This window comes from Neopelma chrysocephalum, unplaced genomic scaffold (assembly GCF_003984885.1).
Source record: "Neopelma chrysocephalum unplaced genomic scaffold, ASM398488v2 Primary Assembly neopelma1_24, whole genome shotgun sequence".
In the NCBI taxonomy this organism is placed as follows: domain Eukaryota; kingdom Metazoa; phylum Chordata; class Aves; order Passeriformes; family Pipridae; genus Neopelma; species Neopelma chrysocephalum.
In genome coordinates, this window is record NW_020897693.1 from 20,638,418 (window position 1) to 20,660,384 (window position 21,967).

The window sequence follows — 21,967 nt, forward strand, 5'->3', positions numbered from 1 at the left end:
ATGGTTGTGAGTGCTACTTCTCACAGTGTTGGCAGCACATCACTGCATAAGATCTTCTGTGTTATCTGGTCTGTGGTATGTGTTTGTGTCTGTCCTATCTTCCTCTGCATTCTGCTTTACTTTAAAAAAAATAATTGTTTGGACTTAATTTTTCTGTGTTGTTGCTGTAATTCCACAGTAACTAACTCCTGGCATTCTCATCTGACCAGACTGCAAGCAGATCTGGTTCAGGTACTCATTCTGCTGAGTAGATCTGAAAGTAAATTCCCTTTTCCCCTGTTATTAACTTTCTAGTTTTGTTTCCGTAACTGACTTATCCACAAAGTCCTAGGGTTAGGAGAGGCTGCCTTCTGACATGTCTTCCGAATTCCTCACTGCTAAACACACACCATGCGAAGTCAAAACCTTGCTGGGCCTCAATGGCCAGTATGTTTCCCAGACTGCTCTTTCCAGCTGCCTTCTCCTCCATGTACCACTCAGAAGGGAGGAAGAGGAACAGATGAGGGGTGAGCACTCTGCCTTTGGGAAAGGCTCTGACCTGAAAATGGATTGCAATTTCAGCAAAATGGTTCCTTCACTTGGTGACAAAATTGCATGCCTGGACTGTGAGCTCTTTGTATTAATTTCTTCTCTGCTAAACTTTCCCAGTCAATTAACCATGTCCATCTCCTGCTCTAGCAGCCACATGTGCCTTTTCTGCCTCAGCAGGGTTTTGGAGCAATAATTCCCTGCAGTATTTGCTGCAGCAGTTTTCCTCTAGCAGCTTCCCTCAAGCATGTTATCAATCAGGACCTGTCAGTTTTTTTCCCTCCAATGCATCTGTTTTCAGGGTTGTAGGACTTTGACCTATTGCTTTTGTCTTTGTAAGGACTACTTTTTGCAACAGGGCCCAAAGCTGAATGAAAATTTCAGTCTTACTGTGAAGAGATTCTGCTAATCCTGGATATTTCCTTTGCTTTCTGTTGTTTTGTCTCCCTTGGGTTTTAATTTTGCTTGTCCAAAAGGCCTCATTTAGCTGGCTAATAGTTCTTGTGTGGTTGTTCCAGGCAGCACCTGCAGTGTAGAGGTCTCGTCTGAGTACCTGGCTAACAGGACTTCATGAAAGAGTAGTGAGTTCTTAGAGGCTGAAGCGTCCGGGAGACACTCAGTCATGGGGTTTGACGTAGACTACCTTTGAAGGGAATTCTGCACCCACCTCTGGAAGAACGGTTTGTATGCTGGCACTAGTGTTCCCTTTGCAAAGCATCTAAGGGGCCATGACAGTGGCTTGAACATGATTTTCTTGCATGTTTTACTACCATCAAAGGTCAGGTTGGGCTAGAGTGCCAATTAAAGAGTCTATGCTTTTTATCTTGTCTTGAGTTTTTGGGTGAGCCTGGTCCTGTTTCTGTAGGTACCTATATCATAAAGGCTGCCATCCTAGTTGGCACTAATTGGTTCCTCTGTGGGTACTTTCAGACAAGAAGACAAAGACCAAATTGGCCACAGTGGCTCAGTTAATGGAAGTGTAAGTTTAAAAGAGGCTTCCTGGGTCTTATGTTCAGTTCTCTGGTACTATGTCGGATAATCTCTTTCGTAAACTGAAAAGTCCTTGTCTTAAATCTCCACTTGGACTGTTTGTTCCCATTACTCCTCTTGGGATGTTTCCAGAACCCACTGCTCTGATGGCTGGAAATAGCATTTTAATCCCTGGGCTAGCCCTGCTTGTGACCAGTTTATACCCATTTGTTCCGGTGCCAACATGGAGTTGTTAGTTTAAGTACTATTGCTCCCTCCATGTCTTCCTCTCCACTATGACTTGTACATTTATATGACACTATGTGTCACGTATTATAAGCCTTCTTGGTCTTTATTTTGATATACTAAGCTGTCTGTGCTATCTTTTCCTTTCCTTCGATGACTGATGTATTGATTGTCCTTGCCTTCTCTAGCTTGGATTACTCACATTCAACTCTCTTGAGTGTGAGTAGACACGGTTGTACTCTGTTCCAAGTGAGGTTTAGCCCTCTACAATAACTTTGTCTTTTACTTCTTTCTTCTGGGAAAACCTTGCTTTTGCATTTGTTTGTGGTTGTATAGTGCTGGTGGTTCACAGTCATCCTGTGGTAGACTGATATTATTGTTGAGATGATGATCTGTAAGGTATTAAGTGACATTTATGCTGAATTCACTCCATCTAATTCTTCCTGTCTGATGCTCCTAATTTCCTTGATGTTCCTTCAGCTTGTGTCAGTGGCTAACTTTTCTCAGCACACACACTTCTTGTGCCAAGGTCATTAATGGAAATATTGATTTCAGTCCCCAGACCAACCCTTTCTAGAACTCCAGAAGTAACCTCCTGTCACCCAACTACTGTTTCTGTGTCCAAACCTCTTCAGTAGTCTTTCAGTCATATCTCCGTTCTTTTGCCAATCCTCATCTTCTCAATTTTCAGTAATTTCTCATATACTAGTGTATGAAACATTTTCTAGAAGTCCAAATAGCTCAGAAGTATCTTATGAAAGCAAGATGTCAAGTTACTCTGTCACAACGTATCAACCTCATCTTTATAGTTTCCTTGTTCAAGACTGTTCTTGATCATATTGCACTTAAAAAACTGGATGTGAGTAAACTCTAGCTCAGTTAACCTTACTGCAATAATTTGCAAGGCTTTTGTTCTAAAAGAGTTAACAAAGAGTGTCTTATTTTGCATTTTATACTTTGGTAATATAGTAGCAACCATGATTTTCAGTATCTGTTTAAGGAACCTGCTAGTAAATGTATGATTTCATGTCGCATTTCTTAGGCAAAGATTATTCAGAATTTATGCCTTGACTGCACAAATGTCTTTGTGGCTTGAATCTCAGTCATTCCAGTGAAGCACATCATTCCTTTACTTTTTGGCTTCTACCTATATTATATTTAATCTACGTACCATTCAAACTGCACAGCAACTGAACTTCCTTTGATTGCTTTTATTTTGATGTCTGAAGAATATTGCTGTTTTTAATAGCTTTTGCAAGTTGTAACTCTTGACTTTAGAAATTCTCCCTATACTTCCTGACCTTTAAGATCCGTTTTTTTCTTCTCTTACTACTGTTTTCTGCTCCTGAAGGATGTCTGTCCTTTTCCAAGGTAATTATTCAGTCAATAACTTCTCCAGTCTTTCCATATGAGTTTCAAACAATTCTTGGATTTTCCTCTAAAAGAAATTCCTGAAGTTCTGCTGTATTCCACTCCTCCCATGCTTAAAAAACAAGTTTGAAGTACTTTGTGATGGTGATGGGTATCGTAAAATTTTGTACCTAATCTTGGACTGCAGAAGACTTAGGTCATGTTGATCTAGGGAAAGCAGGGGCAATTCTGCTTAACATTAAGTTGTTTTACTTAATTAAATCATGTCTAACCGTGGCTCTTAAGATTTCATCAGTATAAAACAATGTTGCATCTTTCACCAGCATTGCAACCATTAAGTGGAAATTCAAATGAGCAACATAAAGTTTTTTTTTTTAAATGAACTTACTCCATTTTTCTCTGATGTTGGTCTTATTCAGAGAAAACTGTGTATACGTGCACACAAATATACATACATTATGGCATTGTTTGTTAATCGATGTCCTTGCATTTTAAACATTTCCATATGTTCCTTACTGATTTATAGCAGTACATGATTCAAGTCTTTTCTACTGGTCAGTTTCACAAACTCATATAGAAAAAGTGATATATATACACATATTTTTTTTCTTACTATAGGGCTCTGGGAATTTTCAAAATAATATAGCAGTCTTTGGACCAATGCATATCCCAGCAAGCCTTTGCATAAGTGACCTAAAATCGTGTGATCAAACCTCTTCTCCCCTCCCCATCCCTAGAGAGATATTTGTAATTAGATAAAATGAGGACAGAATATGCATAAGTATCTGTTATGCTGGGATTCCTGCCCAGAAAGGAAACTAATGGCCTGAGCTGGCCATAATCTTTTGCACCCTGTGTACTATTGACAAGGCTATGGCTTGAGATGCTGGGAGTTCTGGGGCAGATTTTTGCTGCTGTCTTACAGTGGTAACCTTTCTAAAATTGACTGTTTTCCAAAACAAGTGGAATTACACAGCCTATATTTTACTCATCAGTCATTGTTGGGGACATTTTGCTTGCAAGAGAGGGCCTGATTCTTCAGTCTCATGGCTAATGCAGTGGAAATGAGTGTAAATTACTGCCTCAATGGTTTGGGAGGGTTACACATTCACCTTGCCCAGATGTAAATGAAGTGAAGTGCAAGACAGTGGAGAACTGGAAGTGGAGTTGTTATTGGTAATTTTTTTCGATTTCATCTAGCAATTGCTGCTTCTCACTGGTTTTTCAGAGAAAGGGATAGTGCAGTTCTGTGGGCACATTCATCTCTCTCTAGTTAAGCTAAGTATCCCCTTTGAAGCCTGTATGACAGGTTGTCTAGTACTGTGATACTACACAATGCAAGAGGATCAGATGGATGGCACTTCAGGAATCTGGAGACTGCTTTATGTACTGTTGCTGTTTTCTTCTTTCTCCCAATGCATATGGTGGGTGTCAGCTTGCCTCTCATGAAATTCTAGTTTTTTGGTCCTCTGCTAGATTGAGTTTTGTCTCATGACTTGGCAACAATGAAACACAAACCCTGGGCACTTACAGTTCTGTTAGTCTTCCTCAGATATCCAAGCCTTTGGTAAATCCACTGATGAAAAACTTGTCTTAGAGCGAATGGGCAGTCTACATGCTAGTCTTCCTCTCCTGTTCTGCTTCAATGTCCTTGGGGTAAATGTCAGTAAAAGTAAGAAGTGTTTTGATACAAAGAGGGGCAAGGTCACATAAAAAGCATGCCCTCCTGCATATTCCCAAGGAAGGTATTTACCCAGCATTTCCATTGCTCTGCCTGGCATAGCTAAATCAGGAAGAGAGCCAAAGCCGTGCTGAAATTTAATTCTTTTTTTGAAATTAAGTCCAGTTTGGCATCTTTTTGAGCTGAGAAAGTTTGGCTTTCTCTTTCTGTGCTTACAAGGCAGCAGGAGCTTCTATGGCTGGGATGGAATGTGTTGTTTCAACACACTGAATGCGAAAAAAAAGCTTTAGCTTCATACAGACTGTGGTTTTTGTTTGTACTCAGTCAGTGTGATTTCACTGAAGTCCAAAAAATTATGCCAGTGTGAGAGACAAACCAAGTCTATGTTATTTTAAGACAACTGTACTACAAGAGAAAATTCTTTTTATTCCCCCCACTCCCCCCCCTTAATTTCTTAGAATCTCCATCCTTCTCAGATATTCAGTAGCACCCGGTGCTTATAATTTGGCAGCAAATGTTGGTACCGGTAACCCTTAATGAGATCCTTAGCAGAAGCCTATAGCTTAACAGACAGGACAGACAGCAGATAACTTCTTAGTAACAGGGATGGGTCAAAACAAAATCCTGGATCTCAGCACTTCTTGTGAGCTTTGAAGATTGAACCTGCATTTGAAGTTAAATGTCTTTAATGAACAGGATCCAAACACCCACATGCTTTGGCAGAGCTCAGATCCAAATTCTGTTTACCTAAAGAATCAAGGTTCTGTTTTCATGTAGATTCTTCTACTAGTGAGAAGCAAGGGAAGAGATAAGACAGAAAATGTGACACACTGGCAAAATTGTTTTTCAATACTATGTTTTTCAAAATTTTTTCCATGAGCATTAGCAGCTCTTAAAAAATCACAGGGAGAGCATACAGTTGTCAGTGAGCCAGAATGGTTAAATATTTTTAAATATTTTAATTGCATTATTCCTTCACCTTTTTTTCTCACAAACATGCCCAGTAAAACTCCAGTAATGAAAACACTTGCTTGAGAGCGGGATAAAATCCTTTTCAGCAAATAATGATGGTGGCATTTTAATCACATTGTAACAACAGTGTTTGCAATGGTTTAGGTTTGGCATTGAACTTATACACAACATTTGTTCTTTTATACGGTATTGATATTACATAGTAAAAATAGCACAATTGCAAAACTCATTTTGTTACTCTTGTGCCAACTTTATTCAGCTGACAGTTGCTGTTTGAACTTTTAAAGCAATGTTTCATGCATATGCTAATACCAACTGTACGATTAATTCTCTATACTTTCAAATGATTCTCGTGTGCCTTACAACCCTGCGTGGTAGTTACTTCCCAGTTTGAACTACCTGCAAAACCGCTTCTGTCAGATAAGCTGAGCTCATCCCGAGTGGTTCCCTCCATCGAGATGATAAAGAGCAGCCACTACCTTTCAATTTCCCAGAACATTCCTACACAGTAGTTTGTTATAGGCACTTGGTTTCACTAAGCCATTTCAGGATGGTGCTATTCAGAAATTTTCATCTTTCTAGTGTGAGATTTGGAACTACTCTGTGAAGTTTTGGATGCCATATATCCTCTGATTGTTTTCTGTCTGTGAAGGATTTAAAAAAAAAATCAAGAGGGTGAAAACAAGACCAAGAGCATCCATAAATGAACACTGCAAGTAGTGGTACATAGTAACAGCTGAACAGCTGGCGTTGGAAGTCTCCACTGGGTCACACACTCGTTTTGGATTAAGGAAGTAAAAAAAATCAACTCAGTAGATAGGGAGGGGGAAGAAATCTCCCCAGATGAAACGGTGCTCCCTTTGGTAGTTACTAGCCAGGAGCAGGCTGACATGCAGCTAGACCTGCTGCTGCATCCTTCTGGGAGGTTAGAATTCAGCAGAAAAGACACAAGTAGATTTTATTTTGAAATATTTTCAATTCTTCCTAGTTCCTACTGTTACATTTAAACTGCACTTTATTTTAGGAAGGTTGTTGTTGTTTTCTGTGTTCGCTTCTTAACAGTTTCTCATGTGGGGAACTTGAAATGGGCAGGAAAGAATCAATATGCAAGAATGCATGTACAAACCAGAACCTGATCCCAGAGTGGGGAATCATTGGACTTTCACACTGGTAAAGACATCAGAGAGGATCACTTAGAAAGATCTGAGAGGAGCCAAAAATGCTGTTGGTCCCTAAAAAGTACCACTTACCTAAGAGTCAAATGGAGTGGTTTTGTTTCCTGACAGGCCTGCTCAGATTTTCACTCAAGGTTTCATTTTACATACTTATAAACATATAAAATGTGATGGTGACCTTAATAGTAATGACTGATATTGGACCCAGTCCTTATTTGTTCCAAGATACCACTAAAGAGTCCTGGGGTTGGTAGACCTTTGCTTAGTTGGAGATTGTTTGAAAGGTGATGAAAATTACCCTATAATAGAACTGCAGCTACACAGTAGGGGACAGTGCTTGTGAGACATTCTTTTTCTGCTTTATGTTGGCCACACACCTCTGTAGCAATAATTATTACAAAATGACTCATCAGCATGCTACGTGGAGCACCACCTACTCTAGTGGCACCGGCGCTCCCCTGGACTGGCAGATACCTGTGCTCTAAGGAGATTTGGGGCTTCCTGGCAGCATAGGCAAAGCTGCGTTTTGCCTCTCCAAGGATAAGGGGTCAAGGCCAGTGCTATTCCAGTTATGGGGAAGGAAGAAGTAGGAAGAACTGGAATGAAGAACGAGGGGAGGATGAAGCCTGCTACTCCTTTTCCAGCCAGGAGGGTATGGGAAATGGGAATGGGAGCTGCAGGTGGGAGCTTTTCTTCTGTAGCAGATACTCCCATTTGGGAGCCACCATGATGCTCAGCATGATTTCCAAATGGCTTTGATAATGGTTTTGTGTGGAAGCTTTTAAAGAACCTAAACTGCCTTGAGAAGTCCTCCAGAGACACACTTCATTAAAACCCTTGAAACACTGGATAGGAGCAACTGGTCAGGTCACCTGTGGAGGCCCAGTGGGATCAATAACTGGGCCTGTGCCACCTGATATTTGCAAATGATCTAGGAAAGAATGTGGAGAGGAGGTGGCAAACTTAGCTGATAATACTAAGTATACTCCATGTGGGAAAAACACAAGGTTGCTGCAAAGTGTTGAAGAAGGACCCCATGAAACTGAATTTTTTTGGTCATTAAAATGACTGGTTATGTTCCATTTAGATAAATGTAAATTAAGGCATGCGGGGAAAAATATCCCAAATTAAGGTATACAGGAATGTGGACAGAACTGATTATTGACACTGAAAAGTTTTGGAGTTATAATAAATCTAACAAAATATGATCTGTGTGTTCAATAGTAGGGAAAGATAAAAATAAGGTAATAAGGAAAAAAGGGAGACAGGAAGGAAGAGATGGAGGCTGAATGTTACGGGTTAGTATCAAAGGAAAGAAAACAAACATCATTAGTGTGAGAATATATTTGACACATTACTGATCTTAAAGGTTTTTTTCCAACCTAAATGATTCTATGGTTCCATGATTCTATGTGAATCCAAGGTTTGGAGCATGTTGGAATACTGTGAGCAGTTTGGCCTCCCTATCTTGAAGAGGATACAATAAGCACAAAGATGTACTGAGAAAGAAACAAGGCGGATCAAAAGGAATGACTTCTGTATGAAGAATTACTAAATTGATTTGGGTTTTCCAGTCTGTAAAAAGATTTCTGACTCTCTCTATGAGAGAAGTTCATGAGATCAGGAGCATCATGGAAGGGGCAAATAGCAGATGGATGGATATTCATTCTCTCTCTTGAAATCAAAAGTTAGGACATCAAATGAGATTATCAAGATGTTGGTTCAAAAGGAACAAAAGGAGATACTTTTCTGCTAAATATTAAATACATCTGTGAAACTCTTTACAATGGGATGTATGGGATATTAAAGTTTACCTGGGTTCAAAATTTCAGCTTTACAGAAGGAAAATCCTTCAATGGCTTTTGAATACCCTGATATCTGAATCACAGTTCCCCAGAGGTTGAGAGGATATACAAGTATATTTCCTGCAGAATAGCACTATATCCATATTTTGTGTGCCTTCCTTACTGGCTTGAGTTTGTGACAGCATCCTGGTTAGATGGACCTTTGGTCTGACCTGGTATGGCTGTTTTTATGTGCCAAAGTCTCTGGCAGTCACACAGTACTTAGCAGTCGTGCAAGAAAGGCCTTGAGAAGCTTCAAAATAAGAGACCCAAAAATGCAAGATGGAATTCTGATTACTGGCTGAATAACTAGAGCTGTATTTTGTTCTTTGCAATGTTTGCTCCTGCATGTCAACCCTAGGGGGAAGACAGTGTGCCAGTTCACCCGGGTCTTGCAACAACTGAGACAATCTGTTTATTAAACATATGCTTTGGCTGCTGTACAGAGGAAATGGCATGATCCAGACTGGTAATGCAGAGACTTGTATTTAGTTTCTGCCTACACCATTGACTTTCTGTATATTTTCAGACAAGTCCTGTACCTTATTGTCCCTCTGTTTCCCTATGAAAAGAATACATAAAATCCTTTATTTCTCTTCTTAAAGACAAGTTTGAGATACGTGGTTATAAAGTGGTAAATAAAGGGCTAAAACTTGCAAGTGAATACAAAGTGTTTGATGCTGCTTTGTTTAATGGGCATTACATTTAAGAGATTTGCTACCTTTAAGATCTGTTCATAGGCCTCTCATTCAGACTGGGTAGGAAGTAAAACCTATATTCAGATTCATTCTAGAGGGAAAAAATCTTAATTAGTTGTTTCTACACTTATTAGTTATTCATTGGTTTGGGGTGTGTGTGTCAGTATTGGCAGGGTGAACCCCAGGGAAATCTGCAGTAATCTGATCTGACTAGAGGAAGCATTTTTGTTTTATCTTTTCTGTCCTGTTGCACAGTTTCTTTTTGCTTTTTTACTCTCACTACATCACTGTTAATGGAATGAATTTTCTAGTTGTGTCTCAGATTCACAATCATATGTGACATTTGCTCTTCTATGTGTCTGTCTTTCTGCTCCTGTGGCCATTCGCAGACATGTCTTATAAGTTAATATTTATCATGAAAGGCAACTGGTGGCATTTGTCTATAAGGTGGTTGTCCTCTCCTCATGCTGGGCAGTACCTGAATCCTGATGAGAAGACAGATATGCTGTTGTTCAAAACTAAAGGTATTCACTGGAATGATTATTGGTTCCATATTAGGCACTTGATCAGGATAGTTTACAATGTTTCCAGGACATTGCACACATTGGGTAAAAGACACACTGAAACCCATCTTTTTCAGTGCACTAGCTAGGTATTCACACAGCTTTCTACAGTCAGGAGGAAGCTCTGATGTGCTCCTTTTATGTATCAGCATTTGAGTTCTTAGATACCATGTTTTTGAGAAATCTTTAGAGATGAAACACAAACTTTGGCAGCATGACCAAGAAGACCTACATGATTGCCTTCACTACTGGGATTCAACTGCTGGGATTGCATTGGTCCTCTGCCTCAAAGCTGCTGTGGATCAGGAAGTGTGGGAGAGGACCCAGGAGGTTGTGCAAACCTCCTCTAAGTTTCACTAATAAACTTCTAAATACGTTTGAAATTAAATAGCTGAGATGGCGATGTTCCTATGGAGAACCTTACTGCAGCAAAAGAAATCAGCAGCTCCTATAAATGTATCTGCTTGGTGCTTCCCCTGTTGGACACCAGAGTAATCATAATGTGAATGGAAGTCTACATTGCAAATGTGAAGGCAAAAGACGTGCAATTGCTTCTTGACACTATTGTATGTTTCCATGCTGATGGGTTCACAGGGCCACTGCAGGTGGCTGCTAGGAAGAAGTGTGGATTGTGAAGAAAGGCTGGCAGTAAAATAATTAGTATTGGTATTGTTATATTTGATTTTGTATCAATTATTTAACTGTTCTTACCTGAATGCACAAGTTTTACTTTTTTCTTCTGATTCTCTTCCTCACTGCAAGGTATGTGTGTGGAATGAGTGAGTGGCTGTGTGGTACTTAGCTGCCAGCAGGGGTTAAACTGTGACACCCTGGAATTTGTTTCCACTTACAGTCCAAGCCGCTTGTGTGCCAGTTACAGCTACTTTCTGACTTGGAAAAAAGTGGTTATTTGAATGACATCTTGTTCTCAATTTTATGTAGTTTCCTCTACATGTAGATTCTGCATGAAGGCCACCAGAAGTGTAGAGAGGTACCCAAACATGGCTTAGCAAAGTTATTTTATGCTATGCAAACAGTAACTCAGTGCAAAGAGCATTCACCCCAGCCTATGCTGCTATGCTGCCAGGGAGTATGCTCAGAGGGTGGTCTTACTCCCAGTCTTCCCTCGTTAACTTTCCTTCTGACTGTCTGTGTACATTGCACTGCTTCACTCTCTGCCCAGTGACCAAAGACCTCCAGTTATGGAGTAACAGATAAAAGAACACCCTCACAAAAAAACCCAATAAAAAACCAGCAAAACCTCCCCCCCATCAAGAAAGCACCCATTCTAGTTGAAGATATGCCACTTTTTGAGCCAAGTACTACTGAAGGATGTAACAAACACTTGAAGTGAAATTTTTTGCTCCATGAAAATGGAGCAAAATACATTAAATAAAAATAGAAAAATGAACTCTAATTCAGTATTAATATTTCAGTTTATGTGAGTATTGTACCTTAGTTTCACTTTCTGCCATTCTCTGTGTGCAATCTCAGTTCTAGTTGAAGATTTTCTCTACCTTTTGGATTTCTAAAAACTATAATCTGTATTAAGGCAGTTGATAACACCTTGAGAGTGTTAATTTTGAATCCCCTCCTGCAGTTTAACCCTTTTGTTTAAGAGGCCCAAGAACAGTCTCCTTATCAGACTTCCAGCTCAGTCCCAGTTCTTGCTCACCTAATGCTATTTTTAGTGGAAGAAAATAGAAATATTTCTAGCTGTTAGGATATTCTATTTCCTTAATCCCTGGAAGGGCCAAAATGATACGGATGAAGACAAGCAAACCCCTAACAAAGTGAAGTAATGAGTTACCACTGTTGAAGCAGGGCAAGAGGTCAGGACTGAGGAAAGGATTGGAAAGAAAATGTGTGTGCATACATGTGTGTGCTACTTTGCTTTGAGAATAATTCAAAGAAAACAACCACAGATATGAAGGCATCCGATCCCCTAAAAGGTTTGCAGCTTTTTGATTTGAAAAAACTGGTATTCCTGTGGGATAGGGGGATGTATGCAGGCTTTTTTCCTCACTAATCTCTTGGTATCCCTGAAATTGTAATAGGGACTCTTCCAAAATGTAAGTTCATGTGTCAGTGCTCTTCCCATATACTAATGAAGAATAAGATAGTGTTGGTGGGGGCATACTTTCAAGTCCTGTGGAGGGCGTGAAAACAAATCTAAAGGCTGGCTACAGGGAGTGGTGACACAAGAAGACTTGGAGAAGATGACTACCTGGATTCTAAGGCAGAAGTGTTTTATTGGAGAAGGGCTGCTCGGGGAAGTGACTGGTAAAAGGACATTGGGGAATGAATAGGAAGCATAGTAGAGACATGGTAAGGTATGAAAAGAGGTTTTGTAGGCCAGAAGAGAAATAAAGACACAAAAAGACAGATTGTAATACAAATTAAAGACATTTACATTAATTAATTCCTTTAAAAAGTACTATTAACTAGAAATCAGTACTGTAAGTAGCTCCCACTAGGCTGTGATTTCATTGCACTAACTGAGCAGTTTTTGACCCAAGAACTTCCAGCTGGCAACTACCACCGGTCCTGGTCCTCGTGAACTACTGGGATGGGCATACCTTAGCAAATGAGGAACATGAGAGCAATTAGCTATCCACAGCTAATTGGAGAGGATAGCCTGTGGGACCTGGTATGATTATTGGGCATAATGCTGGGATTTTGGATGGGAAGGCTCAGATCTGGAAGAACAACAGCAAGACTTCTTTTCCAGACCCTATGTGAAAAAGTGGGAAGAGAGACTTTGAGAAGCGGTGCAGTGGGAACAGTGAGAGGGCTCTCAAGGCAAAAGAGAGTAAAATACAGCTTCAGCAGCAGGTGCCAAAGCTGGTGATAATTGTACTCCTGTTCCTGAGGGGAGGTGCGAGGCAGAGACCCTTTTGTGCATTTTGGTTTTTATAGACTAAATGGGCACCACAGGTCAGGGCATCTGATCGCTTTTCCTCCCACTGGTAAAGGAAGGAAATCCATTTTCTTTCTACTCCTCCCACTGAAGAACGGAGACAGGAAATACAGTGGCAGCCTTGCAGGAAAGGGCAAGGGGCAGTGCCAGGGATACCTCTGCACCAGTGCATTGCAATGTGGACACAAACTGCACAACTGTCACATAGAAGCTTTGTGGGTTACAGCTCTCGGAGGAAGCAGAAGCAAAAAGCCTTTTTCTCTGGCTCCTAGACTTAACCCTTCATCTGCTAAGCAGGATTTGCCATGCCAGATCAGACCTGTTATCTGCCTCATCCAGAATCTTATTCTGGCAACATTATTAGAAGCTGGATTTTTAGTGTCTTCTAGGGGTCTTCAGTGGAAGCTTTATCATGAGAGCCCAATTGTTTAGGCTAAAGAGACAGTGTATGTTGTCTTCAGAGGTGCTGTTTGCTTTAACAGATTCTCTCTCTAGTGCCATTCCCACTCCCACTTCCTTCTCTCAGGAACTGGAAGGGACTAAGAAATGTAATCCCATTTATTTTGCTCATGGGTACAGGACACATTCTGTGCCCACTGGAGAGATCTGGCAGGGAGATCTCAAGGAGAAGCCTGTGAGAGTAACTGCCTTAGGGCCTGCCTGCATGTGAGCAGCTAAACTGACCTGTTCACTTCTCCCTCCCTATTCCTGTCAGGCAGACTTTCTCCTAAAGATCCTGCAGGCTTTGTGTGACCTGGAAGCATTTAGTCCTAAATGCTTCCAGCCCAACAACAGCTCTCAACATACTTCATCATCAAATACAACAAAGAGAGTCTCCCACTTTTACAATGCATCTATATCTGTGCTAGAGTAATTTGAGTAGTTCCCTATTTTGTGCATTTTTGTTTTGTGAACTAATCAGTATAAATTAGAATTTGGTAAGTGATCTTCAGCCTCTGTTGTTTTCCTGATATGGTGGTTCATTCACCAACAGAGCATGTAAAATACTCCAGTTTGAAACTTGGCATATTTTGACCAGGTGTTAACAACAGCACAAGGTGTGCCAAGAGGGGTGAGACAGGCCTCAGGCTCTGTTGGTATATAAAATATGAACTTAAGAATCAGCTCTTTCATGTTGTCCTAAATGACTGTTTCACCCTCGCACTCTCTTTTTTGCAGCAGTGAGTAGCACACACAAGGAAAACATATTCTTGTCTTTCACATCATAGATACAATACAATGGGATAGAAAAGCCCAGCCCACGAGTCACAAGTGCATAAAAGTGGACTGTAGGCATCATGCCGTTCATCTTCAAGGGGAAAGAATAAAAGCTGTGCAGTGTAAGGAAAGGTTTTCTAGGAGACTGGCATTGCTGCAGTGCTGGCAGTGCTGCAGTGGTCCCAAGGACATCATCTTCCAGTTAGGGTTTGGAGTGATGCTCATCTATTATGTATAAAAAAAATAAAAAATTGTTTGTTACATAATTTCTTGTAGAAATCTGGTGGATGACTTTACTGCCCTGCTTTGTTCTGTCCTCTGTCCAGGACACAGCTTCAAAACTGGCACTGGACATTGTGCTGAAGGCTACAGCAGGAGACCTCTGTATCCTGCACGATGTGCCTCAGAGACTCCTTCCTCTGCTGCCACTATCCTAACACACCTCCTTAAGAAAGGAGCCACAACCTGCCCTATATCTGCTTCTGTTCATTGTAGACTTGGTGGTAAGGAAGCACACCTTCTCACAGTCACTCCTTAAATATTACTGGGAGTCTCACTACCTCCGCTGGAACTACGGGTGGGAGAGTAGCTTCACGAGAGCAGCTCTATTTTCAAGAACTGTGGTGACTAATTTTGTGCAGCCAGTGAAGAGAATTACCAGGCTTTAGGCTGAATCCAGTGTGTGCTGGACAGGATTTTTCATGTTTAATCACTGCTGTGTGACTGTGTGTGCAGTGCAGAAGTAGTCAAAAATGTGTGTAGTTATGATGCATCTCATTGTCCACTCTTCATGCCTTGAATTAAGGTGCTCAGAGTAGCACTTCACATCTTCAAAGCACCACGTCAGTTGTTATATGGAAATTCCTGTGATGAAGTCATGTAGTGATATTCCCATTTTTAAAATTAGGGAATTGAAATATAGAGAGGAGGAAGAGAGAAGTGAATTCAGGGGCCTGGGACTTTAGAAAGATTTAAGAAGCATTTAGGAGTTGCTGGCCTCTATGCTTGTGTTAAGCATGAAGAAATAGGCTTCTGTCTGGATATTATTTATGTAATCTTATATGCATATGTATATTCCAATTCTTCATGACTGTCAATCATCTTGGAGACAGCTTGTTAAGAGCCATACTGAGGTGTTCCTCATACAGATTCACGTGACTGCATAACTTCATAAGACACTCCCTGTGACCCTTGTCACAGGTGGCTGCTACCCTCTCATGTGCAACGTAGGAAGTACAGGAGTCTGAAAGTTGACATTATTGACATTCCTTCAGTTTCTTTTATGTAACAACGTAGAATATTATATACAATTAAAATTAAACAATTTTAAAAAAATCAATTAAAATAAATTTTTTGCTTAATGTTCTGAGAAATCACAATCTGATGTCAATAGATTGGAGAGATGAAACCCTCCTCCCATGAAGAGTGACTGAGGGAACTGCGCAAGTTCAGGCTGTAGAAGAGACAGCCTTGTGGGAAGCCTTCCAATACTTACAGAGAGGTCATCAGGCAGATGAAGCCAGGCTCTTTGCAGCACTGCACAGCAGGAGGATGAGAGAGAAAGAGTATAAGTTGAAACAAGAGATTCAGAACGGCTGTAAGGAAAAGCTTTTTCACCCTCAGGACAGTCAAGCAGTGAGAGATGCTGCCCAGAGAGACTGTGCCACCTCTATGCTTTGAGGTTTTCGAGGCCAAACTGGACAAAGCTCTGAGAAACCTGGTCTGACCTCACAGCTGACCCTGGTTTGAGCAGGAGGTTGTACTGCAGACCTTCAGAAGTCTCTTCAAACTTGAATTATCTTGGATTATTATGCAATTTTTTGCCTCATGTGCTGCAAATCAGTGTTCATATTGAATATCCAGAAGGCTGTGTATGTTATGGAAAGGAAGCTGAAACGAGCAAACATGTCTTCAGGGATAGGAGGGTAAAATATTGCCCATTTCTGAAAAGTTTCTTGGTCTCATCAATTGTAGTGGAGACACATAAAAACTTGATGGAAAGGCTTGGTGACAGTCTTGTGCCCTGGCACTAGCAGTGTGAAAAGCTCTTTTCAGATTTCCACAGCTTTAAAGATGATACACACAATTCCTGATAACATTAAAGGGATGTAGCTCATTCTCCTCTCCTTTCCTTCCTGCCAGAAGCATTGCCTTGGGGTGACTCTGTTTTACTATTCACAGACGTGAGGAGCAGTGGAGGAAAGTCCTCACAACTCCTTTCTCTGTATGGAGCACAACAGTGTTTACTTACAACCCATGTAATGGTACATGACATATACATTTTCAAGAAATGTAAATTGTAAACTGTATTTTAGACTAGGGCAAATGAAGACTGTCTAGGCCACAAGTGTTTGGTCTGGAGAGTTTTTAATATGCTCTGGAGAGAGATTTAGTGGGAAAAAATAACGGACTTTCTGCAAATCTTACATGTTGCGAACAGACTTCATACCCTTTGCTTAGACAAAAGAACACAAGTTGTATATTTAATTTTGTTAGATTTTTTTCTCAGAACTGTAGACTCCACTTTTGCTGATTTCTTGGCACAATACTGTATCAGTAGAGATACTCTGAGTGAGTGCTAGAAGGAGTAGGTTTTGTGTGGGATAGGATGCTGTATTTGCCATTTTTGATTATGTATTCTGAAGTGGCAAGATGAATATGAAACAGTTATCCTTGGAAAAACTGTATTGTACAGAGTACAGAGAAATAAAAAAGGCATAATCTAAGAAAAACATAATGCCAGAAATAAAGGGTACAGCTACAGAGTAATAACAGTCAAGCTGGATACACTGGAGGTAGCAAAACAATGATAATGGTTTCTGCCTGGAGCTTCTAATTTAAAACTTTATGAACTCCTAACTTTATGAAATTCTTACCATGCTTCCCTTCACCCTTCTCTACCCCACTTGGTGTCAGTTTTTGAACATATTGCCTAGCTGTTCCCATTTTCTGTGAAAGCCAGTCTTTTAAACAGAAACAGAACCTTTGACCCTCTCACCTGATACCTGCTAAAGTTATATAGCATGAAACTCTCCACTTATCACTGAACACCTGAAAGTGTAAGAGGACACCTCTCCTTTGCTAGGGTGAAGCTCCAAAAAGCTTAGCAACCTGCCTCTCTTCTTCCTTGAACTCAGAGAATACCACTAGGAAAGAAAAATTGAGGCTGAGATATAAGTATATAAAAGAAGAACCTCCTTCCTCTTCTCTGTCTAGTCAAGTTGGGCAGGAAAATCCTCTTGACAATTCAGACTATGTGTTTCTTGAAAATGTTAATGAACTCTGCACGCTGCCTGGAGAAACTAGAATGAGAAGCATGCCTAGCAGTTAGATTTCAGGCATCACGAGTCAGAACAACCAAGTTGCATTTCTTGCATCCTTAGTGTCCTTGGACAGGTTATTTAACTACTCAGCAACTCAGTTTTGTTTCCTATATAAGGAGAACAATAAACCTCACTTGCTCTAAAGGAGTGTTTCAGGGTTAGTTCATGCATACTTGTAAAAAGCCTTAAAAGGGTCTATTGAGAGACAACCTGTAATTATTGTGTGCATCATGATTACCTGAGATTGCTTCTCATGATTACCTGAGATTGCTTCTATGTGTTTATGTGTACATGTATGCACACAATTGGTTTGAGTACACAGTCTGCTGAGGGCACCTGACCAGTAGTGGATTCAAAAAGGAGTTCTGAGATTTGGAAGGTGGAGGGTAAGTCTTCTGCTAAAGTTAAATTACTTGTCTTCAGTGGGAGTTGACATTTACCGAGGTATTAACTTTAGGAAAAGTAGGGGGTGATGAAGAAGGAAAAGAAGTACTCCTCCTTGTATTTTGGTGGTTACAGGTTCTTTCCTTTATCTACAGCATGCTTACAGGCAAGATCTTACAAGACTACCTCACCTTGCCTTAAAAAGATCAAGGGCTCCTTCATTCAAAGGAATGAGAAGATACTTTATGCTCCACAACCCTTTTAAGCCTATGGCTTCTCTCCAAGGGAGGCAGTTCTGATGGTGTTTCTAGTGATGTGCCTACTTGTGCACAGGAAACTAAATCAAAACACCTCACTCTCCAGTTTACAAATGCTATGCTATGCGTACCGTACATGTAAGAGTAGGCCACTGTAGAGCTGTGTGGAAAAGGCAGAGATGAATTTTGGTAACTCTAGCTCTACAACAGATGTTTAATAGAGAATTGTGGACTTTGTTTCAGTTCAGTGGTATTACTGATCTTGGGTGATCAGAAAAGAAATACAAAGAAATGAAAGGTGTGGTTGAAGATGGAGTCTTTCAGTACGGCAGCTTCCTCCTTCTCTGGATTTCACATGTATTTTTAGCTTTCTTGCTTCTGACACCTTGAAGAGAAATGGAAGCCCTCAAGAAAATAGTGCTTTATTCTTTAACTTAAAATTTTAGATGTTCACATGTCTATAATCAGAGAATGTCTAAGATGCATCTAAATGCAGGACTGGACCTTCTTATTGGAGAAAGAGTTACCTGAACTCTCTTTAAGTTTTGCTCAAGAGAAGAATGCTGTGTGCTCATGGGGTGGGTAGAGGGAGCAGGGAGTTTCTGGGGCAATTCTTTGAAAACTATGGAGACTGGGCAGAGTTTTCACTGAGTGTTTTGGGGTGGAGTATGTCAATTCTTCAAAACCAATCCAGTTTGCAGAATACAGTTGATTTTTTCCTAAATCAAAGAGTTGAAGTTGTTTTTCAGAGAAATTTTAGAACACATATGATCATTCTATTTTGATATTTTCTGATTTATTTATTTTTAAGTGGAAATTACTTAATAATTCACAAGGCCCCAAAGGTTAAAATCAAAGTGAAGTACTCTAATTGACTTGAAGACTTTTTTTAATGTATTGCAAGTTTATACACTTTGCTAAAATTTTAAATTCTTGTGCTTTTGTGGCAGAGGACAACAAATCTCCTCCACATCATGAGAGGTGAGAAAATAATTTTGCAATTTAACAAATGAGAGATGTGAATCCAAGAAATTCTAATCATAGTTCTTTGAATGTCTGTGCCATGCTGAACAAATCAGAAGCCTGTATCATAATCAGGACTACTGTTGCTTACAGAATCACAGAATCACTTAGGTTGTAAAAGACCTCTAAAGTCATTGAGTCCAACCTTTGACTGATCACACCAATCACCTCCTTGTCTAACTAGACCATGGCACTAAGTGCCACATCCAGTTGTTTCTTGAACACCTCCAGGGATGGTGACTCCGCCACCTCCCTAGGAAGTCTGTTGCCATGCTTAACAATCCTTTCCATGAAGGAATTCTTCTTCATGTTCAACCTGAACCTCACCTGGCGCAGCTTGAGGCTATGTCTCTTTGTCCTGTTGCTAGTTGCCTGGGAGAAGAGGCTGACCCCCATCTGGCTACACCCTCCTTTCAGGTAGTTGTAGAGAGCAATGAGGTCTCCCTTGAGCCTCCTTTTCTCCAGGCTAAACAACCCCACCTCTCTCAGCCGCTCCTCATATGACTTACTCTCTAAATCCTTCACCAGCTCTGTTGCCCTTTTCTGGACAGTGCTCGAGCACCTCAATGTCTCTGTTGTAGTGAGAGGCTCAAAACTCAACACAGGACTCGAGGTGTGGCCTCACCAGTGCTGAGTACAGGGGGACAATCACTGCCCTGGTCCTGCTGGCCATGCTATTTTCGATAAAAGCCAGGATGCCATTGGCCTTCTTGGCCACCTGGGCACACTGCTGGCTTATGTTCAGATGTGTTGTGTAGGATTGCAGTACTGCTTATCTGAAAATTGTGACACAGACAGATCCTTCCCTTCAGGAAGATTAAAAAAAATGATTTTTTTTTTTTAAGGGCGCCTTTTTGAATGGCTGTCTTTACTTTTTGGGTTTTGAGCCTTTAGGTGACAAGTCCAGGCTATTCCCAGCAAACTCCAGATTTAGAAACACTTTTATACCTATGAATGCTACAATCGTGTAAATCATGTGACTCTGGAATGGAACTTTGAGGAAGAACACCACATTTTAGAAAACATGAAATCAATCCGTGGGAACTGGTAAGAGCTGCTTTACACTTCTTGTGACATTGGAAGTGAGTTGAGAACTATCGATAGCTTCTGAGGATCAACGTAGACACTTGATCATTCCTGTCAATGGACTGACTGACTACACAGTAGGCATGTAAAAATTAATTCTTCCTTATAAAGTTTCCTGAAGTTGCAAAGAGAACGCGATTCATGCAGATTTTATTGGCTGGCCTGTTTTTTTTTGTGATAATAACCTATCTTAAACTGGAACAAAGTGAGGCTCTTTCATGTTTGCCAGAACATATTTAACTTTTTGTAACTTATTCACCTGATTTGGGAGCAAGGTGGTTTGTTTTTTTCAGGGAAGGTGCCTGCTTTTGTCCCATTTTATGATTGGTAAACAAAAATGCAAGGAAGATGAGTGGCTGATAGAAGGTCACATACTGAACTATCTTAGGTGAGTTTTGCACTGTAGACCAGTCTGGCTCATGGTCAGGCAAATGAGGACCAGCAGTATTTATCCTTTTTTTCCTCTCTTTCCTCATTCCTCACACACAAATCAGTCTCCTCCATAGTCAGGGATTTCTTGCTGAGATTCAATATTTTGTACAAAAGGCACCAGAATGGGGGCACCAATTAATGGAATGTTTCCTGACATTGTGGCAGGCTGACTTCCAAACCCAAATGAGTGAATGAAGAAAAACTAGACTGAAGACTGTATGAGGGACAGAGAGTTGGTCATAGGGAGACCACAACCAGGCAGAGAACAACTGTCTTCTGCTAAATCTTTCATGAATCAACAAATCAGCTATGTCTTTATCACAGGGTCTGGGCTCATTGAAGCTTCTCAGTAGTTATGGAAGTAAAGCCTTCTAGATATGCTTGGCAGAACAGAGGGGGGACCTGTGGACACTCTGAAGACAGCCCTTTCCCTTTTTTACAGTTGTACCTAAACACAAATAATTAATGTACTTTTCCTGCTGACAAGGTTCTCTTAAACACTTATATACTTCCTTGTGTGCAACTTAGTTTTCAGAGTGGCTGTTAAAGATTAGGCTCACTGTGGAGGCTGAGATGGGGAACTGCTGTTGGTGTAGAGTGAATGGTACCCCTGTGCCCTTTGGAAGGGCAATTTGGATCTCCTCCCTTGGTGCTTTTGCAGCATGCTGTTGGAATGGCACTTGCCTGGCTTCTGCTCTCCCAGCCTGATCCCTGCTCCTTCAGGTAAGCCACCATTTCAGCTAGTGTTTTCTGTTTGGCAGATCAAACAGTATCCTTTTTTATCTGCTGTGCTTTATCTCCTGACATGGAAATAAATTCTCCCATTGCTGTCTGAGAAGAGACTATTCCCTTGTGAAATGCCTCATGTCTTTCTCCCTCAAACTCTTTCTTTAACTTGTTTATGGTTTGACCAGGTAGTTTGTTATATTGCTACATGTGGTTTATACAGATGGGCCTCTGAAAGGGAAAGAACCCTCCCAAACCTGCAGTTTACATGTCTCTTTCTGTACCTCCTCTTCCTTCTCTCCTCCCTGCCCCCCACACTAGAAAAAAATATTCAGCTAATCAACAGTTGTATCTATTAAAATATTAGTCTGTGGGATACTACATGCAAGAGCAAATCCTACAGAAACTTCTTGCACCTGCAGGGGAAATGTTCCATATATGGCATGTAGGCTGGCAGAGTCTTGATTCGGAATAAAATTTAAATGATTCTGGTCGTTTTGCCACATCCTGTTTCTCTCATTTATGCATGCACTATTTTGATAACCAGCAAA

At 40.6% G+C, this 21,967-nt stretch overlaps 1 protein-coding gene across 1 annotated transcript in view; it reads left to right on the top strand.

Annotated features, from left to right (window-relative positions):
• Positions 1 to 20,615: 20,615 nt before the first annotated feature.
• DPF3 (double PHD fingers 3) overlaps positions 20,616 to 21,967 on the top strand; it is a 142,358-nt gene continuing 141,006 nt past the window's right edge. The window contains exon 1 of the mRNA XM_027707426.1: positions 20,616 to 20,646. The gene's annotated coding sequence lies outside the window, so the exon portion shown is untranslated. The remainder of the gene's footprint in view (positions 20,647 to 21,967) is intronic.